This window comes from Manis pentadactyla, chromosome 1, assembly GCF_030020395.1.
Source record: "Manis pentadactyla isolate mManPen7 chromosome 1, mManPen7.hap1, whole genome shotgun sequence".
Lineage (NCBI taxonomy): Eukaryota > Metazoa > Chordata > Mammalia > Pholidota > Manidae > Manis > Manis pentadactyla.
Window position 1 is genome coordinate 226,254,502 of NC_080019.1, and position 21,512 is coordinate 226,276,013.

General features: G+C 41.8%; 1 protein-coding gene across 17 annotated transcripts in view; it reads left to right on the forward strand.

Annotated features, from left to right (window-relative positions):
- CADPS (calcium dependent secretion activator) overlaps nt 1–21,512 on the forward strand; it is a 427,320-nt gene that overhangs the window by 393,409 nt on the left and 12,399 nt on the right. The window lies entirely within an intron of this gene.

Sequence of the window (21,512 nt, forward strand, 5' to 3'; positions counted from 1 at the left end):
TTGTTACCTTTTTTGTCTTTTGGAATGTGCCTTGTGGAAAAGGCTGGATAGCATCAGTATGTGTTTGTATCTGAGAATATTTGGACTAATAGCTGGTCATTGAATGAGGGCGTCTTGTCTTAACCAGGCTCCTATCTCAGTGCTCCTTCTCTGAGCTGGTTTTCTCTCTGCCTCGTCATTGTACTTTTGGCTGGAATTGGGTTCTTGTGGGAGATTATCGGCATAGCATTTGGGGCTCTATATTTAATGTTCTGCATTTTTATCTATTTGATTATGTAACTTCAGAGCAGCTTTCCAAATTCATCTTCAGTAATTTTTTTAAAAATACAGGCATTCTGTAGATTTAGTGAAGAAATTCAATTCAGACATAACGTTGACTAACATGGTTATCTTAATGCAGTGAAAATTTTCCTATTTATTAATAATTGATTCACAGAGCCCTGTAAAAGACTATCACCTTTCTCAGTCATGTCCCTAAGAAAAAGCTAACCTGTCCAAAATCAAGTGCTGATTGGAAAAGAATCCTCAGACTGCCCCCCATAATATTTCCAATGTGCAGCTCTACACTTTTTCATCTGCATTTTGTAATTTTTTTCTAAAACATGGCATGCAGTTGTAAACTGTTTTCAGTTGCTGAAACTTAGCAGTTGATAATATTTTGAAACAAAAGATTCAGAGAGTTAAAAGAGAGTGTCCCAATATATACAATAACAATGAATTCAAATTATATTAAAGATGCTGGAATTTTAAAAGAGAATCAGATTGCTGTCAGACTCAAGTGGAAGCTTGGCCTCCTTGAAAATTATTGCTGACTTTTAAGAAAACATAAAACATGGAGAAGAAATAAACTCCATATTCCTCAAGCAGCAGCTAAGAAGGAACGTGCAAGCCCAAGAAATAACTCGAATACAGTGATTTAAAGCTTGAGTGTCCATAAATCATGCAGATGGCTTTTCCCCTCCCTTCTGTGGTGATTAATTCAACATCTTCCCCAAAACAAAAACATGCTTTTTGAAATTAGAGATCAGATCATCGAGAGAGACACCTAAGATTTCAAGGTCTAAACAAAAATTAATTTATTTTCTTTCCTCCTTGTACTTCTTGAAGACACAGACTGAGAAGAAAATCGGGATTAAAAGAGATGTGCTTAGGGTGAATTCATCTGCTTAAACCTCACAGGCTCGGAGATGAATGATTAAAAAGCCATCTCGAACTTGGATAGAATCCACGTTGGTGGTGCTGCTGCATCCTCACTGGCTTTCTGCAGGCCCCGTGTCATTGTGAACCAGGCCCAGGGAACATTTGACTGGAGATGATACGTGGATTATATAGGTCAATTATCACTTAATCTGCCTTCTGGAGGATTACGTATTTGCAGATTGACTCTGCATTTGGCTTCTCCGTGGCAGTTATCAGATCAGGAAAGGGCCCCTTACCAAATCACCCAGTAAGCATTTAATCAGGCAGCGTGGCCAGGTTCGGGTAGGGCTCCGGCTCCATATTCTTTGCCTTGCACAGATTTTAATTTGCTGTTTCATTATCAAATCGTATATCGTCCACTTTATGTGTCAGCACAATAATTGAGTGTGAATATTTTAAAGGGGTAATTTGAGAAACGAAACCTCTGCCTATTAAAATATACTTGCTATGTTTATAAATTAAGCCACCGGATAACCTTATTAAATTACAAAAGCTCTATCCATGTGAACACATACCAATCAAAGTAGGAATCGTCCTGCTTGAGGAAGTAAGTACCAAAGAGTAGGCTACAGGGAAGGCATCATGTAGTTACGGTACATCCCTAAGACACGTCACCAGCTTTCCAGGTGAGGGAAACTACTTCAGAAAGTACAAAGTGGGGCAAGGTGCACAAGACTCTATGGTAGAATAGGTTGCAGTTCTAGGGGCTGATTATAGAAAATCAGGGCATCTGGCATTCTAGACTCTGAGACAGTAAGTTATCCCCTCTATAAGCAATAAGCAAGTTTGTCCCAAATGGAGCCTACTGTGTAGTGATCACTGGCCTTGCTTCTCTGGAGACTTCAGACCTCGCCTCTGAGCCTTGCAAGCCGGGCGACCTTGGACAAGGCATTTAATCTCTCAGAGCCTCAGATGACTCACCTACATACAGAGATCATAATAAGCAGAACCTACTGGTGGAGTTGTTTTGGGGTTGCAAAGCTGCGTGCAGCTGCGAGCATCGGGCTCTGCGGAAGCATTTGGTAAGTGTCAGCCCCCATCACCACCATCACCATCATCACCATCACCCCTGCGATGAAAACGCTTTTCCCTCACATCGTTTTTGCCACTGTTGTTAGTTAATCAGAACTTCATATCCGTTCTGAGGTGGGCGTCTCACTATCATTCGCTTTAAAGATGTTAACCCGCAGGCTTGCTTAAAGTTACTTGGGTGCACAGCAGCCTGTACGTTTTCACTTCTGGTAAAACAGAGCCCTGAAACAAGCAGAAGAGCAGAGGTCAGGACTGGGGCCGTGCAGTCAGCCAGACTGGAGTAGGAATCCCGGCTTTGCTCCTTCCGAGCTCACTTTAACATCCGGTGAATTAGGTAGCCCGTCTGGGCATCAGTGTCCCCATCTGTGAAAAAAACTGCCTCCTTACAGCTGTGAGGAGGAAAGAACATAATGCCTGTAGACCAGGGTGGTTAAAGATTCAGCGAGTCCATTGCCATCGTCACGGTCGTCCTGTAGAGTTACTGGGGCCTTCAAGCGATTTTGCAATGACTTAGCCATAGTCCCCTAAACACACCCACGTGCATTGGCAAGTAAATCAGAATTGACCTTCTGAGCATGAAACTCTGGGAGGAGAAGACCAGTAATTAATACCTTTTATTATTACAGATGCAGTAAGTGTACACTGTAGACATTTAGAAAATACAGACAACTAAGCAAAAATAACAAGATGTTATGTTCCCAACACCCAGTGATTATTAGTTGAATGTTTATTCTTCTGGATCGTTTCCTGTGTGTTTATATACATTATGTACTTTTTAGCAAAATAGCAAAAATTTACTTTTTAAAATTAATGATCTTCATTTCCCATGAATGTTCATCAAATATATACTGCCCATATTCAAAATTCCCTACTTGTCCCCAACCACTTACACCTGGTTTGTGCAAACCAGGATCCGATGCGGGGCCACACATTACATCTCCTTGTGATACATTGTAAATTTCTATCAACACTGGCCCTTTCTTCACGATCCTAACTTGTTGAAGGGGGCCGCCGTGCCAATTGTTCCACAGACTGGAGGAGTTTATTACTATCTAAACATAGCAGTGACTTGAGGAGAAAAAAAATCTAGCTGAATTCAACCAAGTAGTTCTTTTAGACATAAATAGTAACTCAGAATAATTTAACCAGGGTTTTTTAAAGCTGTTCTCTGTATGTAAGAAGAATTTCTGAAGCTAGTTAAAAACAAAAACAACTAAACAGCAAGAAATCCACAAAGGCCAGAGTACAACTTAGCCAGGAGAAGAGCTACAGGTATTTTATTTCATGTATTCAGGCACAGATATCTGAGTTGGATGGATAAATCTGATGAAGTCCATGGTCCAGTATTTCTTGTGTCACTGTAACTGCTTTGGTGAAATCATAGACTAGTATCTTTGACATATGCACCCTAGACCATTAAGAAGTTTCCTTTATTAAATCTGCTAGGATTTTCCCTGAGGTTATCAATTTGAAATTAAGCCCTTCAAATCAGTCTGAAGCTGAGCTTTCAATACCCTTCAGATCACATTTTAATTGAACTATGACCTCATCCCTATCATCTTCAATTATGAGACTAAAGAGCATGCCCTCCAGGCTACTAGAACATCCTTTAGTATCTGTGTGATTATGTATATTGGGACAAGAAAACAAATCCTACATGTAGAGAAAGGCAGGTAGGAAAGAAGAGACAATTGATTTCTCCAAAATTGATTATGACTTTTGAATCCTACAGTAAATTCTGGCAATTAAGCCATGTCCTGGGCCATATAGCAGAGCTTTAGAGGAGTGTCATTTCTCAGAAAGAATATGGAAACTGGACAGAGTCAGAGGCAAATGAGAAGCCGGAGGCTTAACCCTCTCACCTTGATTTGTAACATTATTATTTCACCAGATACACAAACACACTATTGGGGTTTGGGTTCTTAGAAGTAAACCTCAGAGTCAAGACCTTTCTGAGTTGGAATTATAGAACAATCCAAGCCCATCTTCATGACCTCTCTCATCCAGTGCCCCTCAAAGACCCAGTGTTTTCATGATTACCCTACTTCCCACCATCCAAATCTGTTTTTAGCAGATTTGCTATTTATTCCCCTATTAAGGTGAGGAAGACTTAGTGCTGCCCCTGTTGGGATATTTGCAATTTTAACAAAATATTTAGCCAATAGAATAAGGCACTAATAATAGAAGTTTTTAATCTTTGACATGACAGAAAACAAGCTCTTTTAGGATGAGAGAAGATAGAAAGAAGAGCATTTTGATGCCTCTGATGCCCTATTGCAATGAATCTCATATTCAAATATGAATCCTCTCTTGTCCTATAGAGTAAATGATAACAATTGTTAACATTTCTTAATAATGATTAACAATTCTTAAGTAGAGAAACACATTTCTTTTCCACATGGACAGGGGGATGTTTCTTTCCAAGCCTAGGTGGTCTGAAGTTTCAGCAATCCCATGTGCAGAAAAGACAAGGAGGCAATAATCGATTTGGATTACTTGGTTTAATTGTGTCAAATGGATTATTACTCTCCAAAAGGAATTGTTGTTTTTTGTTAGCATCATCCTTGCAGATGTATGTTTCAGTGATATGTCTTTAAGTCATTAGTTCTTTTCTGACCTAGCTGCTTCCTTCTAAAGCTAGTCATAGAAATAGGTCTCGGTTACTTTCCGGTAAACCTTACATGAAACCAGTCTTGAATTTTCTCTGGAGCTTGTGAGCAAGTAAGAGTTTTGCTAAGTGTCTTTATCAGAACAGCATTCTGTGTTCCAGGAGACATTTGGTGAATACAGTTAATTTGTTTTCTTTTCCAGAGGAGAATGTTCCAATAATGATTCTAAGAAGCCAGGCGGATTGCTCTGTTACATTAAGGTCACCGTATCCTTGCTAACATGACCCACACAGTACTTATGTGTCTTAGAAAAGGTTTGTTTTTATTTACTTATGGCAGACTTATGGTGTGGAGGCAGTAAGTGACAGACACTTAGATACACCACACATGTGCGCACATGCGTACACACACACACACACACACACACACACACACACACACACACACACTACACACACACAAACACACAGAGTAGCCAAGGCACATTTTGTGGAACAAATATAATCACATTGCATTACAAGATACGAGATGTACTAAATTCTTGAATACTTCCCACTAATTAACCAAATAGTTGTTTCTCTCCCTGCCAGGCTCTGTAAAGGCTACTATCAAAAGATTTTACTGTCTATCCATAGCGAGAGTCACAGTCACTTGCTGTGAAGTGTTTAAAAATATTTTTTTAATGAATGATATTTAAATGACACCTCAGTTCTCATTACTCAAGAGTGTAGTCCACAGACCCTCAGCATCAGTCTCACTTGGGTTTGTAAGAGATGCAGAATCTCAGCCCTAACCCCAGCCCAAGTGAATATGAATCTACATTTTAACAAGATCCTCTGTTGATTCAAATGCACATTAAAGTTTGAGAAGTACCAGATAAGGTCAGTGACTTTCAGACTTATTTATCCACAGCTCACAGTAAGAAACAGATTTTACATTGCAACCCAGTATTGCAACCATGCACACACACACACACACAGAAACAAAAGTTTATGAAACAATATTTACCCTCAGTGTAATGCAGTCTGATATTTTCTATTCCATCTTTCAAAACTGGTGGTGGTTAAATATAAAATGATTTCATCACACACTAATAGCTCACAACCCTCCATTTAAAAAACATACCTAGAGCAGTTTCTCACCCTTGGTACAAGTAACAATTTGAACCAGGTAGTAACTTTTTGTGAGGTGCTAGTCTGCATATTGAAGCATGTTGAGCAGTATCCCTCACCTTTGCCGGCTGGAATCCAGTAGCAACCCCCTCTCAGTTGTAACAACCGAAACTGTCACCCAATGTGGCCAGATGTCCCCAGGGCGGGAGCAAGGGCAAAGGCACTCCTGTTCGAGGACTGCTCATCTGGATAAGCCGGAAAAAGAGGCTCCTGCTAAATACGCGTGAAGGAGCCCTACCTCTCTGCACATGGAGATGTCCCTCTGTTGCCGCCGCCACATGCACACGATGAGTATGTTTCGGTAACAGCAATGAAGTGTCCATTTGCCAACCCAGGACTTAGCCTGGCAGCTGTGCCCATCCCAGAAGTGTGTTATGTTTGGGGGTCTTCATGCAACGATGGAAAAGCTTTTGTGAGACATCCAGGACTCCTTGCCCTTCTCTGTCTCCTCCAGAACACTCCCAGTCAAAGCCAAGGGAGGGATCTGGAGCAGATGTTAGATCAGTACTACGGAGTCCCACGTGGGCCTCCCTTGATTGCTGTATTTTTTTTTCTTTTTATAATTTCACCCTGACCTTGGTTTAAAAAAAAAGGGCATTGCTTCCACCAGGTAGCTACAAATTATTTTTGTGTGTCCAAAAACCTGAAAAGACTCAACTTGAATACATCATTCATCCCAAATTCCCAATTCAGAAGAGAACCATTAACAAGCTTCTTTTCTCCTGTTAAACTTCTGCTGAATTGTCTAAAAATCCAGTTAATGGAGCCTCCTGTATGAATATCCCCATATCAGAAGGCTTACCATGATAGTGTCACTCGCTTTGACTGCCTTTGGCAAAATTTCACTCCAACCATCCCTGGACTAATGCCAGTTATAACCAGCAAACCTCCAGGTCTTGCCCAGGGTGAGGTGTTATTAATTACCAGAACTGCATGCCAACCAGGATATAAAAGCCTGTCATTTTTTTGTGTTAAAAACAATTTTTTTCTTAAGACTGCACAATACATAAACTTACATTCATGAGTTTTTTCATGAAATTCTCTGTATCACTTTTTAAGAAAGCTATCACTCCTGTTTGTTGCTGATTTGGCCTAGGAACCATCCTGTTAAAGAGAAAAGACCCAGTTATTAGGCGCCTCACTTGTTTGTGGGGGAATCGGTCAGTGCTCCACCCAGAGGCAATTTGGCCGACAGGGGACATCTTGTCAGTGTCTGGAGACACTACTGATTTGTCGCACATGGGAAGGTGCCAGTAGCATCTAGCGAGTGGAGGCCAGGGATGCTGCTAGACAGGCTGCCATGCACAGGACGGCCCCCACAGAGCAAAGAATTATCCAACTCGAGATGTCTGTAGTGTAGAGGGTAAGAAATCCTATTCGAGGAGATACCTGCACCTACACAAGTCCTTGTCTTTGAAGATAGGGGCTGTGTGAGTTTAAATTTTGATATAAATCATGGGCATTATATCTGTTGGTCATTTTCTCACCCAGGGGCTCCAGTGAATGTCTCTAAAGAATATCTAGCATATATTTTGAGCAAATCTTTTTGAGAAGCTTCATCCAAAAACATTTTTTAGGGTCTAAACCATACAAACCAAGGAAGTATCAACCCCTACTTCTCTCAGCTGGAACTTCACACTCACTCACCCATGTGTAGTTCTCACGGAGCTCCAGTACTTCAACCAAAACTCCAGTCTCATCAGTTAAGTGAATCACAGCAGCTTCTTCTGCTAAAAAGAGCCCCTCAGGCTTTTAAGGGACTGAATCCTTTACATCGAGCAGACATTAAGAGCATAGCCTTTGCAGTAAGACATGCCCAGGTTCAACTTCCGGGTCTGCGTCTTGCTAGCTGTGTGACTGGGTACCAAGCCTCAATTTCCTCTTCTGTGAAAATTGGGATAAAAACAGTACCTAGCTCTTTGGATTAGGAGGACTAAATGAGGCAGTGCCTGTCAAGTATAGACCACAATGCTTAACACATAGAAATTACTGCACAAAATGTCTCTGTTTCTTGTTGTTTCTCCATCAGTAGTAGTAGTACCCCACACATCCTTGCTTATTGCTAAAGTAGGCTTTGCAGAAGAGGAAAGTAGCGATACATTCTGTGCCAACATGGATTTTTAGGAGACAGAGGTGAAATGGTCAGAGAATATAATAGCAAGCAGAAAAGAACCCAGCTGTGCTACAGGATCCCTAAAGAAAATCTCTTGTGGAGTAGAGCAAGATGCCCCTGGAATGGAGACTCAGAGACAGTGCCCCAGAGGAGACAGCGCTGGGCTGGATCTAAAGTGTCTGGGGTTTGGAGAGGAGAGAGAGGTGGGAAGCTATGCCTAGGCCCTAAGCAATGAGACACTATTGCTTCCTCTAGGAGCATCCCTGACTCACCAATACCCTGTCTTCACTAGCCTTAGCAGAGCTGCTCTTCAGAGAGGTCCTTTCAGAAGGTGCAAGCCCTTTACCTGGGTTGTGATGACTTCAGTCTAGGCATATGGATATTTGCTTTGTAAGTATTTGTTGTTTGATAACTCTAGGGCATGAATTCCTTTTATATGAATAGGTGTCGTTTTGCCTTCTTAACCAGGGGTGTGCATCAGAATTACTTATGTATTTTATTATTTTTAAAATGCACCAAGAATTCTGAGTCAGTAGATCTAAGGTAGGACTCAGGCATCTGTCTTTGTTTTTTTATTTCGAAGTCCAAGGATTCGATCTGATCAAGAACCATTGATTGAGAGCAGTGACTCTCCACTGTGGGTGATTTTTGTCACCCAGACTCTATTTGGAGACATTTTTGACTGTTACAACTGGGATGGGGAGGTAGATGCTTCTGACATGTAAAAGGCGGATGGCGACCTTTCTGCACTGCACAGGTCATCCCCGCACAACAAAGAATTATCTAGTCCCAAATGCCAAGGTTGATGAATCTGAGTTGAAGGGTAAAGGATACCAAAAGATATATTCATTTCTATTATTTCTATTAACATCAATACCTCTCATACTTTGTGTCTTACAAGGCAACTTCATAAACTTTTTAAACTTTCATTTCTATAGCAACAGTACAAAGAGATATGAGAAGGTGTTATTATATCCTGAAACTATGGTTTTTCTACCCACCCACCCCCTCTGAGAGCAGTGATATTGTCTCTTATTCACCATTGCATCCCCAGTGTCTGGCATGTGTAAGTCCTCAATAACTATTTGTTAAACAGGTTTTGACAAATCCCTGATCCTTCCTTAGTATCTTGTGTGCTTTGTCAAGGATAGTTTCTATTTCCAATTCCAACTCAAAAAATAGTAAATCCTTTAAGTATCTCACTAAGAATTTTCACAGTTGCCACATGACATTTTTAGAAGCTTTGAATAGATAGTGTTCTGGCTAGTTTGTTGGGAAATGAATTGTTTTGACCCATTCGATGTTTCAGTTAATTTGAAGATTAATTGAAAAGTCATTTCTGTTTCAACTCCTAATTTTGGGACAATTTCTAATATGTCTCAAATCCTTTTTCCACCTCACTGAACATTTGAAACAGAATGTAATTCTCTGTGACAAGATCTTTCAGGGCTCTGGCTTAACCCCACGTAACCCCAAGTGTCACTATTTAGTCATGAAGATGTAAAAAGAGTGAATTATCCAGGATTGCAACTTCTCAGACTCCAAATACAGTGCTCTTTCTGTCATACCCCATGCCTCAGGAAGTTAGGGCTCTCATGTTTATTAGCCAAAAGCACTTTCTGAAAGCTGTTATTTTGATTCAATTCCAAATGGTCGTGGTGGGGTGAGGGGGGGACTGCTTTCTCCTAAAAGGCTAATGCAGACATGGCAAAAGATTACAATTAATTGAATGTTTTAATGAATGGCTGGTTAATAATAACAGTGATAATGTATTTAGAGTTTCTTTTATGTATACTTTCCTGACTGCACTTTGGAGATAGTAGTAACCTTGTCCCATTAAAGGTGTTATTTCTTTTAAATCTTAGAAGCCCTAGGATGTAGCCACCTAATGATATCCATTTTACAGCCATGGAAGCTGAGGAGAGCCAGTATTTGTTAGGTACTCGCTGTGTACCAGGTGCTGTTCTAGGCACGTAAATGTGATAATTGATATAATTCTCCTAACTTGCATGTCATGTAGGTTTTTACTAAGAGGTGAATTGACTTCACTAAATTCGGAAGCCTGGGAATGATCAACCCTGGATCAAACTCTTCCTTCTGATGCAGAGTGGACACCTAATCATACTGTCTTAAAGAAAAAGCCTGCACTATGCAAACATGTGCTCCAAACTCCCACCACCAAGTGCTCTGTGTCCCAAACGCATCTACCAGGGATTTTACTGTAATGGTCACTATGTTGCACATGGGACCACAGGACTGTATGAGACAGAAATTGCAACTCTTGTGATCCCCTGGTAGAAACTGGCTTATTATACACGGCTTGTCCACTAACAATGAGGGGAGTTGTGTAGTTAATCAGGCAGACCCCCTTAATGAAAATTTAACTCCACCGGGGCAGGCCACCTCCTGAATGTGAGGACATAGTCACTGGGCTCGAGTCCCACGAGCACCAGCAGAACCTAGACCTAAATGCAGGAGATTCCCAGGAAGCGCTACTGTACCCACTTCAGGGCGAAACCCCATCCTCCGCAGAGAGGGACCACAGCACAGTGGGGAATCTTGCATACCATATGTGCTGCAAAAACCACTTCTACCTAGGCCCAACCCAGGGGTGGGTTTCAGCTTTCAGTCTATATCTCCCTCTGTGTTTTATCTAAGATCTTTTATGCCATAAGAATAAAGTTTTATGTCTTATTTGGGACAGGGGGAATGATGGTAACACAATACCATTACATCCCAGACAGTTGATAAATGGTTTAGGGTAGCAGCTTAAGTTCTTTAAGCAAAGCTTGACACAGTGGTATTATTAAACAACAATGCCCAAGATTTCCCTCCAAGGCCCTGTTGACTGCTTTAACCTACCCGCATAGCTAAGTTTTCAATGGCACTATGAGGTTTCACAGATCAGCAATGCTTTACGGGAGGGGAAAAGTAATCCAAAATTACAGAATAACATGGTTATACAATCTTTGCATAATACAAATGTAGTTGCAACTAAATCATTACATGGTCATTATTCAATAATGCCTAAGCTGTCAGCAATGTAAAAATTTGCGATCAAGTTTCACCAAAGTCCTTCCTTGATTTATGTCCAGCCAAAGCTTGCAATAAACAATGTGACAAGGTGATAAAAGAGGAAGGAAGGAAGGAAGAAAGGAAAGGAGAGAGGGAGGAAAGAAGGAAGTAAAAAAAGGAGAGAGGATGGAAGGGAGGGAGGGAGGGAAGGAAGAAAGGGAGTTGCTTGTAATCTTGATGCTTTAAAGAGATTACTAGGTAGTCAGCTGTTCACCACTCTTTAAAAGTGGCAAATCCCTTGGCCGGTGGAAAGTGGTCTCTATGCATTGTTTCCAAAGAGTTTGTTTATTCAAAATATGTCTGATTTTGGCATTCAGCTTCCTCAGTGAGTGGGGACCCAGGAGCATTGGCTGAGGTCAGCTCTGCACACCCTTTAATGAAGTCAGCCCCTGCCTGTGGTCTCTCGACACCACGCAGCAGTGGTGACCGAGGCACAGGGGACATGGATGTGGACGTGAGGGAATTCTTTAAAAGGCTCCCCACATGGCTTACACAGAATTAGAGAAATGGAGGCCTGTTTGCATTTGTTGGTGCACATTAGAAATAAATTTGGGCATTCAGTTTAAAAGAACTCACCAACGGCAAGATACACAAAGAAATGCTATTATGTATTTAGCACAGTCTTTGTAAGCTTGGCCAGGCAAGGGGGTTTATCAAAAGAAAAATGTAAATAACACAACCTGCTTTACAAAGGGAAAGAGAATAAAATTAATCCAAGACATCCGTGGAGTAATACTATTTTCTTGCCTCAGCTTTTCTTTTTATAACTTGAGACACGCAGTCCAGCGCAAACAATAGTACACTCAAAAAAACCTCAGACCCGGGACATCCCTCACCCCAAGAAAAGAACTACAAATGAGTCTTCAGCCTCACGCACAGTATTGTTATTAAATCTAACATGATCATAGCCAAACCGTTGGTTTGGGCACAATCCCCCATTCCCCCACTTTTTGGGGGAAAAGGAGAAGTGTTGGGAGGGGTGGGGGAACCAAGCCAATCAAAGTTAAAATAAAGTCTCTTTCTAGCAAGACTACTGTCTATAACATGTTGTTCCTTATAGAAAGTGGGATATGGTGGCATTTGCTTGATTAACTTGCTCGACAAAAGTGACAGCTGCTGTGGGTGCATGCGGATAAGCTGCACGGCGCAGTTCCGCCTTTGTACATCTGTCAGCAAAAAGGGAAGAATAAAGAGTGAAAAGAGACAAATTGGTCCCAAAAGACACTCCATTCAACTTAGGAGGTTTGCCCCATTCAGGCGCTCACTGTGCGCCTCAAGTACTAAGAGCTTATTCAATTTCATTCACTCTTTCGAATGAACCCACAAGTGTTTAATTTCTTATTCTGTCGCCTCAAAAAGGGGGGGCGGGTGTTGGAAAAGAAGGGGGAGGGAGCCTTGTGGATGGGAAGCATTAATGGCAAAGCAGGGTGATCCAGGCCGCACATATTAACTCATGGCTAATTTACGGTTTAACTCTATGTGCGCAGGCCCTTAGACCCATCTGAACGCTTCAAGCGGAGGCCTGACCTGACATCTTCTCTCCAGGCTGGTGGACCCAAAACCGTCTGTAGGTGTCGAGGGCACACAGTAAGGTCTCATCTGCGTCTTGTGTAAGGACAGTGGTTTGAGGTTTATGCTTTTTCCAGAGAAGGGCTAGAGGTACCCCCCTGGATAAGTCACCTGGAAAAATGTAGGGTTTTTTTCCCCCTCCCAGAAAGAGGGAAAAAATTAGCATCACACATAGTAAGAAGCAGTAAGAGGGGAGTATGGTGTCCAGAGATTAAAGAGAAAGCAAGAGGAAGGGCACCACAGGGAGGCGGCGCCCGGCTGGACCTGGGGAAGCACGTTCACTTCTCAAAAGCAGCACTTTGTCCCTCTTCCCCTCATCCCGGAGCTCCAGGTATGGGCGCCTGTTCTCGGGCGTCCTTTAAAGGGGCAGTTGCTCTGCCAGGCCAGGTGTCTTCTCCTGGGAGTCAGAGAAACCTGTGCCAGCCCACCAGTGCTGTCATGCCCTGCCTGGTCTCCTGCCGTCCCTTCTCCTGCCTCCGTGCCCCTCTGCCCTCACCTTGAAGCCCAGCACTCCCTTTCAGCTCTGGGGACAGCTCCTGAGTTTTACCCTCACCCTCAAGCCTTCTTCACTGACTGCTTTTTGGAAACCACTCAAGGCCATCTCTGCTCCTAAAAAGGTCATACCCTTTCCTTATGGGGAATTATTCCCCACAGAGCCCAGGTTCACTAAGTTGACACAGATCTAGGATTTAAATTGTTTGGAGGACTTTGGAAAAGGGTTCTGGACCCAGTTAGAGTTGGTTTTTGTTGGCATGGAATTCTGCAGCTCTGGACAGTGCCCCCTGGATGAAATATTAGTGTCTTTTTATCATCTGCTCAGAAACTGGCTGTGTGGTTTGAGGTAAAGCATTTCATTTACGTATTACCTGAATGTTTCCCACGTAATAGCATGGAAATTATGTGAATGTACAGATCATGGTTTTTTATATTGAGAACTATGGTTAAAATAACCTGAGCCTAGAAAAACAACTCCCTGAAGTCAATGCGAATTTTCCTATATAAGAACTTCAACTTTGACTCACAGAACTCTCATGATTCATGACTGTAGAAAGTTTAATATGTGCAAATTATGAAATTAGCCCTAATGTGATTAGCCAACCCTGTTTTAAAAAGACAAAGTTGGCAGTCCGCTTTATCTTTCTGTTCTGTACATGAGTTACAATCCTTATTTTAGAGTATGATTTCTATAATCATTTCTATATGGTATGCAAATTTCTTATTTGGTTGCTTACGTCAATCTGCTTGCAAATTAATACAGTTAACTCTAAATGCACTTCCCGTACCTAAGGAGCAGTCGGGGGTGGGCAAATGCTGTTTGTGAATATCTGAATTCAGTTCATAGGATGGATCTTCCTCCTACCTCTAAAGTCCTTGTATGCATATCAGAAAATCATTTTTAGATAAATTATTCACACTTTTCTCATGGATAATAGATGATAGAATGTGCCACCAAAACCAGAATTTAGGTTTTGACATAATTAAGCTTTAAGTGATTGAGATGACTTGAAAGTGTGGATTTGGATTGTAACTATACATTTTCTCAAAACAGTAGGTTCCTTTGAGAGGACAGAGGCAAAGGCATGGGGGTCCATTTTCTCAATGCACAGGGAGGCCTAGGACTAAATCCCCAATATACCCACTGAAAAATAGGCCCCAGAGAAAGGAATTGTTAACCGTGGTCATTTGTTAACACCCAAACTGCACACCTGCCTTGGGCGGCCCAGGTGGCAAACAAGGTCTGGTTAGAAGCTGATTGGGGCTTAATCACATTGGACTCATTATTTATGTCTCTTGGAGAAAGAAATAGTCTGAACTGAGAAAAACCCAGGTACAGAAGAGAGCTGTTCCTTTTCTTTTATATAACAGTTCTCCAGCCTGCTTGCCATAAGTTAGGTGTCAGCCTCTGATGTTTGCTAAAAAACTTGTCTATTTAACAGAAGTCACAAACTCGAATTTGTCCTGATTTGCTGTGATCAGGCCTGCTGATCAGCCAGAGAGTATTGGAACAGCTGGTGTTGGGCCCATGTTCCATCTTTCATTCAGGGTTTGACCACTAGTTACATTTTTATTCAATTACCTAGATGCCCAGCAGTTTCAGAAGTCATGTTGTGTACAGGCAAGCACAGATCTAATTTTGATACCTAAATTGGATTCTTTCTTTCAGGACAGCAGGGTTTTGGAGAGTAATCAAGAGAGAGATAGAGGGGAACGGTGTATTTGGCCCTTCGGGTACCTTAAGTTCAAAGGTAACATTCATGCCCCCCTCCTCATTTAACTTGATGCTAAATAGAGCACGGACTTCGAGAAAAATAGGTATTTTTTAGGGAGTCTACAGACTTCAGAATCTTGGAAGATTCTTAGGCAGGAAAAATATAATGAAAATTAAAAGTCAATTTATTAAATTTCCTTTTCTCTTTCATCATAGAGAATGAATCCGTATAAATACTGTATGCTATAGAAATGTAAAACATAGAACAAATTCATATAAATATTATATACTATAGAAAAGTAAAATGGGATTTAAAAAGTAACTATTTATTGAGGTTGTTAGAATTAAATCAGTGTAATCCACATAAACTGCAAAGAACCATGCCTGACACATAACCGCCCCCTGAATGTTTGCCATCATGATTATTGTTACTGCTAATTATTATCACCATCACTGTAGAACTGTTTTCCAGAGTGGATTCAGCAGAACATAAACATCCTGAAAAACATTAATAGGTGCCTTTTAGGAAGTAATTCCTTAGTCACATATGTTTGGAAAATATGAAGCTTAAATGGGTTTCTCTACTGCAGGACTCATCAGAACATTTAATATGTTAATGTAACCCAGTGAATCTGAGTCATCAGTAATATTCAGATGGAGGATATGGTGTGTGTAGACATATTCACAAACACATTCACAGGTCAGCAAAAAATGCAAAGCTGGAAAAGTTTATGTTACTATTACTTTTATTTTTAAAACTTGCAGTTAACTACCTCTGGGTAGTTGTTTTGTCCTATCTGCATTTAGCCTTCCTGGTAAAAGAAAATAGCAAATGTTCCCCAGAAAAAGGCTCCACTTTTCCTCCATCCAAATTTTGGAGACGATAGCTGCAGGCTCAAGTGGAGAACACGACTGGGCCGCAGCTGGGAGGCTGCTGGCCTTTGATGCACACATGTTCTTTTCTTTTTATTGGGCATTGTTCTGTGTCTTCATAATGTCCTGAAGGAGTCCCACCCCTGCAAATCTATAAACTTCAGAACCACCTTGGATTAAAAAGGTGAAAGGCCCTTGCTCAAAATTTCAAAACAAGTTCTTACCCTGGACAAAGAAAGGGGTAACCTCCTTTTGCAGCTTTCCAGTCCTAGTGTATGTCACCGTTTAAATAAATAAAAAGACATAAACTCTCTGGATTGGTTCAGCTGGGCTTGGAGCTGTGTGATAAGAGGTCACTGGTGTGAGTTACTATGGTAATTGAGTAGTATCAGCAATAGTTTTGCTCTCATGAGCATTAAAGCACATAATAATAGGCAAACAACAGTGGTTAAAGCAAGCAGGTAGGATTACTATGTTCTTTTGTCAGAAGTATATAATGTCTTGTAGTCAGTTTTAAAGACTTCTCAACCCCCAAATCCACCCCACCGTCACCTGCTGAGTAATTTTGTATGGTTAATCTCCTGCCCTCAACTCCAAGGATCTCTACTAATTTGAGGCAAATGGGTATTTCTGACATTAAATAGGGCAGCGAGGAAGCTCTGACCTAGAAAACCCGCATTCTGAAGCAGTGAGAAAAATATCCTTTCAACAATTCGTTAAAGCTCTCTTGAATGATGAGGGGAAAAAATAGCTTTCACTGAAACAGGAGGTTGCAACCTCCCAAGGAAGGGTTTTTGCAGAACAAGAAAAAAAAGAAAGAAGAAAGAATGAAAGAAAGAGAAACTTGCAGAGCATCCCCACTCCCAACTTCCCCCATAAAACTTGTCACTTCGCATTGCCATCCGCTACCCCAACAATAATCACTCCGTGCCTATTGCTAATTGCAAGCACAGCTGAGGCCCAGCGGGGAGCCCTTGCACAGTCTCAGGCCTTTATACGAGGCTCAATCTGTTGTATGGCACTTGTTCACACACAAAAAAACTACCAGCAAAGGCAGAAAGAGGCAGAGTCACAGGTTTCTTGTAATCCCTCCGCCTCCCTGCTGACAGACCAGCCCTAGAAGCATTCCTGGTTTTGTCTTCCTCTTTACAAAATCTGTAGTGACCTTAAGCTGCGAGCATGTCAGCTTTTGAATGTAGAGTTGGCGGCTTCTTCAGGTGCATTAAGGAGCAGGGGGGGCTACATCTGGCTTCTGCGTGTCTGTTTGCAGCACCCCTGGGGCGAGCTGTGGCTTCCTGTAACATGTAAAATATGAGTGTGAACTCAGGGTTCATGGCAAGGAACAGGAGGTCATGCCTCCATTCAGTTCTAAGTAAAGAAACTGGGAGTTTGCAGATGTTTTCCTGTATGTGTAATGACACCACCCCCCTCCCCAGCCACCGAGCCACCGAGCGCCGTTTTTTGATAAAATGTGCCACAATCAGTGTGCTACTTGCAGATTTATTCATATCAATTTTTGCAATTTATATATTCAGAGACAAGATTGCTATTTCGGCAACTTTATGTTGGATGTCGTACGTGTACGTCTAGAGAAAGAGAGAAAGAAGTATTGGGCGGGGAGGGTGGGCAGAGAAAGAAAAGAAATTAAGTCTGTTCTTCAGGCCCCCAGCTGGGGTGTTGTCAAGGAGACAAAGTGTCAGATAGGAGGGTCTGTGTCCCCCTTTTGCCCAGCGGTCACTTCCTGTCCAGGCTGGGCAGTGGGAAATCTATTGCTTCTGGCGCAGAAGAAGGCCCATTGATGGCTACTGTGAGGGGGAGAGTGGGCCTGGGATGGCATGGAAAAGCCCCTCAGTGGACAAGGCCAGGCCACCTCAAGGGAGGCCTTCTCATCAATCCTCAAGGTCAAGAACACATAGGCCCACGAAGATCCTCAGCATGGGTCTCCATTTGGGCCTGGAGGTTGGGGGCAAGGCCTTCCTGTCCACCTGGCCACACTTAGAGATGAGAAGGGAATCCAGCCTCCTGTGAAATTCCCTCTTGCAGAAATGTCTATTCCCAGCCCAAAGCCTCAGACTGTATTTTTACCAAAGGGAGACATTGGTTGAGTGAACGTGGAGATTAATCCTCCTTAGCCTGGGGAATAAATGCCCCCTCAGTGGGGCAGTGTTAATTGCCAAGCTTGGTGCAAAGATCATTTTGAGGCATTTAAGAACTACCTGATTTTTATTAGTATAACTGTTCCACGTAGGAGTTATTTCTCAGCAAAGGGCAAAAGCTTTGCCTGCCTCGCATTATTAGCCTAATTCTACTTAATTGTTTCCTAAAATAAGGGCTTCCTGAACACACATTCCAAATCGTAATAAGTCTGTTGTGGTGGGAGTGAGATGGGGGAGCTGCTGCCCTTTAGGGCAGAGGGAACCAGCCTCAGTGCTGCCTGATCGAATGAATCTGCACTTGAAAACCAGGGGGCAGGGGGTCGGCCAGGGGATGGGGGCGTCACTGTGAAAACATATGAGGCGACATGTCACGCAGTGTGAAAAATGTACCCTTTTTTGTTGTTTTGGACCCAATCCTCTACAAGGATTCTCAGTTCTCATCTCTGGGCTCCATTTAATTCTATTTCACAGATTTAGAAATGTTGGCCCTGTGGCATGTTTTAAATAAACCAAATAAATGACTGAGCAAATGCTACCAGATTTGTTCTTTGTTCCTCACAGTCTCAAAACTCGGCCTTGAGAAATTGTCTCAGTCCTGGTATTCGATGCCCATGTACTTCTTACAAAGAATTTTTTTGGCTTTTTGTGAACATACCCGAGCTTTCTTAAGCAAAGTTTCCTTTTCAGTATGGAAAGTGATTTTTTGTTTCCCATCTTTTTGTTCTCATCCTAGTGAAATAAACATAATATAAAATTCGCCACATAAACCATTTCGAAGTGTGCAGTTCAGGAGTGTTAAATACATTTGCTCGGTTGTACAAAAGTTTCCAGGATTCTTTTCATCCTTCAAAACTGAAAAAATGAAACCGTGGCAACTAAAAGACACGTCAAACAGTAACTCACCATTTCCCCCTCCCCAGCCCCTGACAACACCATTCTGTTTTCTGTTTCTATGAATTTGACTATTCTAGATACTTCACACAAGCAGTTACATTATTTGTCTTTTTTCCCTTTGGCATTTTTTTTTACTTAGCATTGTGTCCTCAAGGTTCCCTCATGTTGCAGCACGTGTTAGGATTTCCTTCCTTTTTAAGGCTAATATTCCGTTGTGCATATGTGCTGCCTTTTGTTTTTCCGTTCATCAGTGGACACTTGGGTGGCTTCCACCTTTTGGCCATTGTGAATAATGCTGCTATAAACGCAGGCATGCAAATGATCTCTTTGAGATCCTGCTTTCAATTTTTTGGCATCTATACCCAAGAGTAGAATTGCTGGATCACCTTCTTTTTATAATAGCACCGACTCAGGTTGAGAAAACGGTGGGAGGGTGGAATATGTGCGTCTGAGTTGAGACAACATTCACAACTGAAAATTCACAATTAGTGCCTCTGGTTTCCTCTCATATACCTTCCTGTCTTTCGGTAAATACCTATGAATTGATCTTTGGTTTAGTTTTCTCATTCAGTGATGATAAACTATTTCTAGCAGTATCTTACAAGTATTAAGAACGAGAGCCTTTTGGAGGCCATCTCACCTCCTCCCAGGGAACCGTCACCGGCCATACTGAGGCATGGGGCTGGGCAGGATGCAAGGAGATTTGTGATGTGTTGAGTTTCATAGCGTCCGATTGGTTCAGAAGCAGCAAACTCAATTCCAGTCTGGCTTCTGCTGGCTTGGATAGTTTACTGAGATTGCCAACAAGTTAGACCATTATAAAAGAAACAAAGAATTTGTCTTCCAGAGAGAGACCCCTGTATAGCCCACATAAGCTTAGCCTTCAATTCAACTCTGCTGTTTGATTAGTTTTCAGAAAGGATCCTTCAGGACTCTTACTTTCCCAGGACTGGCCTCCAGGCAACTAAAAGCCAGGGGACTGACATGGGTTAGAAGGCTGGGTGGGGTGCATTGGGTCAGGAGTCCATGCATGGATTCAGCATTTGGGTCATTCTTTTGAAATGTCAATGCTGGACTGAGGAGTTGAAATTTGGTCTTGAATACATAACTGCTAATTTGAGTAAAAGGGTATTAGGGTGTTATTTAGGCCCTTTCTAAGGAGGTTAAAACAATATCACCTCCCAATGCTAAGTGCTATACATGTTCCTATTGAAGAAGCAAAATTTTTAAGCAGTGGTGATTTAAACCAAGGTTTTGAAAAGTTATTTCATTTGCACACTCCCTTCCCTATGAGAGTAGCCAGATACTCTTATACCAGGTTGTGGGTGACTCTAGTTCTTGGAGCCATGGCTCAGCAAGGTGCCTCTGACTTCTCCATCCCTCCGGACTGCACTAAGCTTCCAAGGGGATGCAATGCAGAGTTTAGAACCTTGACATGCCACAGCCCTAAGACAGCTTTGCCAAAATTTCAGTGAAATAGGGTTTTAGGCATCCAAAGAATGACATATGTTAAAAAGAAAAAACCAACCCTCAGCCACAAGAGACACTTGGGGCAGCCTGGAAATTTGTTCTGATTATATGTATCCTCTTGATTTTGAGATCTGGGGTTTTTTGGTGTCTTTGTGCTTTTAGCTGAGCGTCCTGAAGCTGTGATTGGGAAATACCCATTTCCAGGAACAGTTGTTCTGTCCACTTAATTACAGTAATACTCACGTAAGGCACAACATTGCATCTTTCAACTGTGTACCTATTTATAAGGCTCTCAGATAATGTTCCCTTTTAGAAAGAGTGCATTCAGCTCTTGGGGAGTTTTGACAAATCCTGAACCCTGCATGCAATTGTTCAGTACTTTGCCCAGCTGGCATAGATGGCTTGAACATATCAATATTTCTTTGTCAAACTCTCTGAAGCTGGGTTAGAACATTGGATACAACCAGATCCCTGGTAATCCTTCGACCTGAGAGACACAGGGCTGTGGAACTGTAGTTGAGGTTAACGAAGCTATGGGTACCTTGGTGAAAGTGTAAAGAAACCTGGATGACGCTTTTCACATGCTCTTAAATTACCCATATTGTAAGGGAGGAATATGCATTGAAAGCTTCAAATGTAAAAGATTTCATTACAGTATTTCAAAACAGCAATTTAAATAGGCTGTGGGCTTTTTCCCTAACTAATAACAACCCACTTTTGTCACAAAAAGCAAAGTGAAGAACTAGTCCCATGGTCGTGGCCAAAGTATTAACTTCCTCTTTGACTCCTTGCCAACGCACAAGATGTCCTGTCTTCATGAGACACTCTAGGCAAGATGCTTGAGGTAATTTCTCTAATGTGTGTCTGTGTTGAGTTGGAGAAAGGGTACTTCCCCCCAAAAAACTCCTGAAGTACAGGTTGGTTACCATGAGGTTACAAATTGCCTGTTTGCACATTTTTAGACAGTTGGAAGCTGCTCAGAAAGCCTTGGACAACTCTGAATAGCTCACTCTTAGGGTGAAGTGATTTCTCATTTTTGAAGCAGAGTAGGGTAGCATGGCTAAGATAATAATAGCTAATATTTAACACATGCCTGGTATTGTAAGCACTCCACACATACTAACTCATTTAATCCCACAA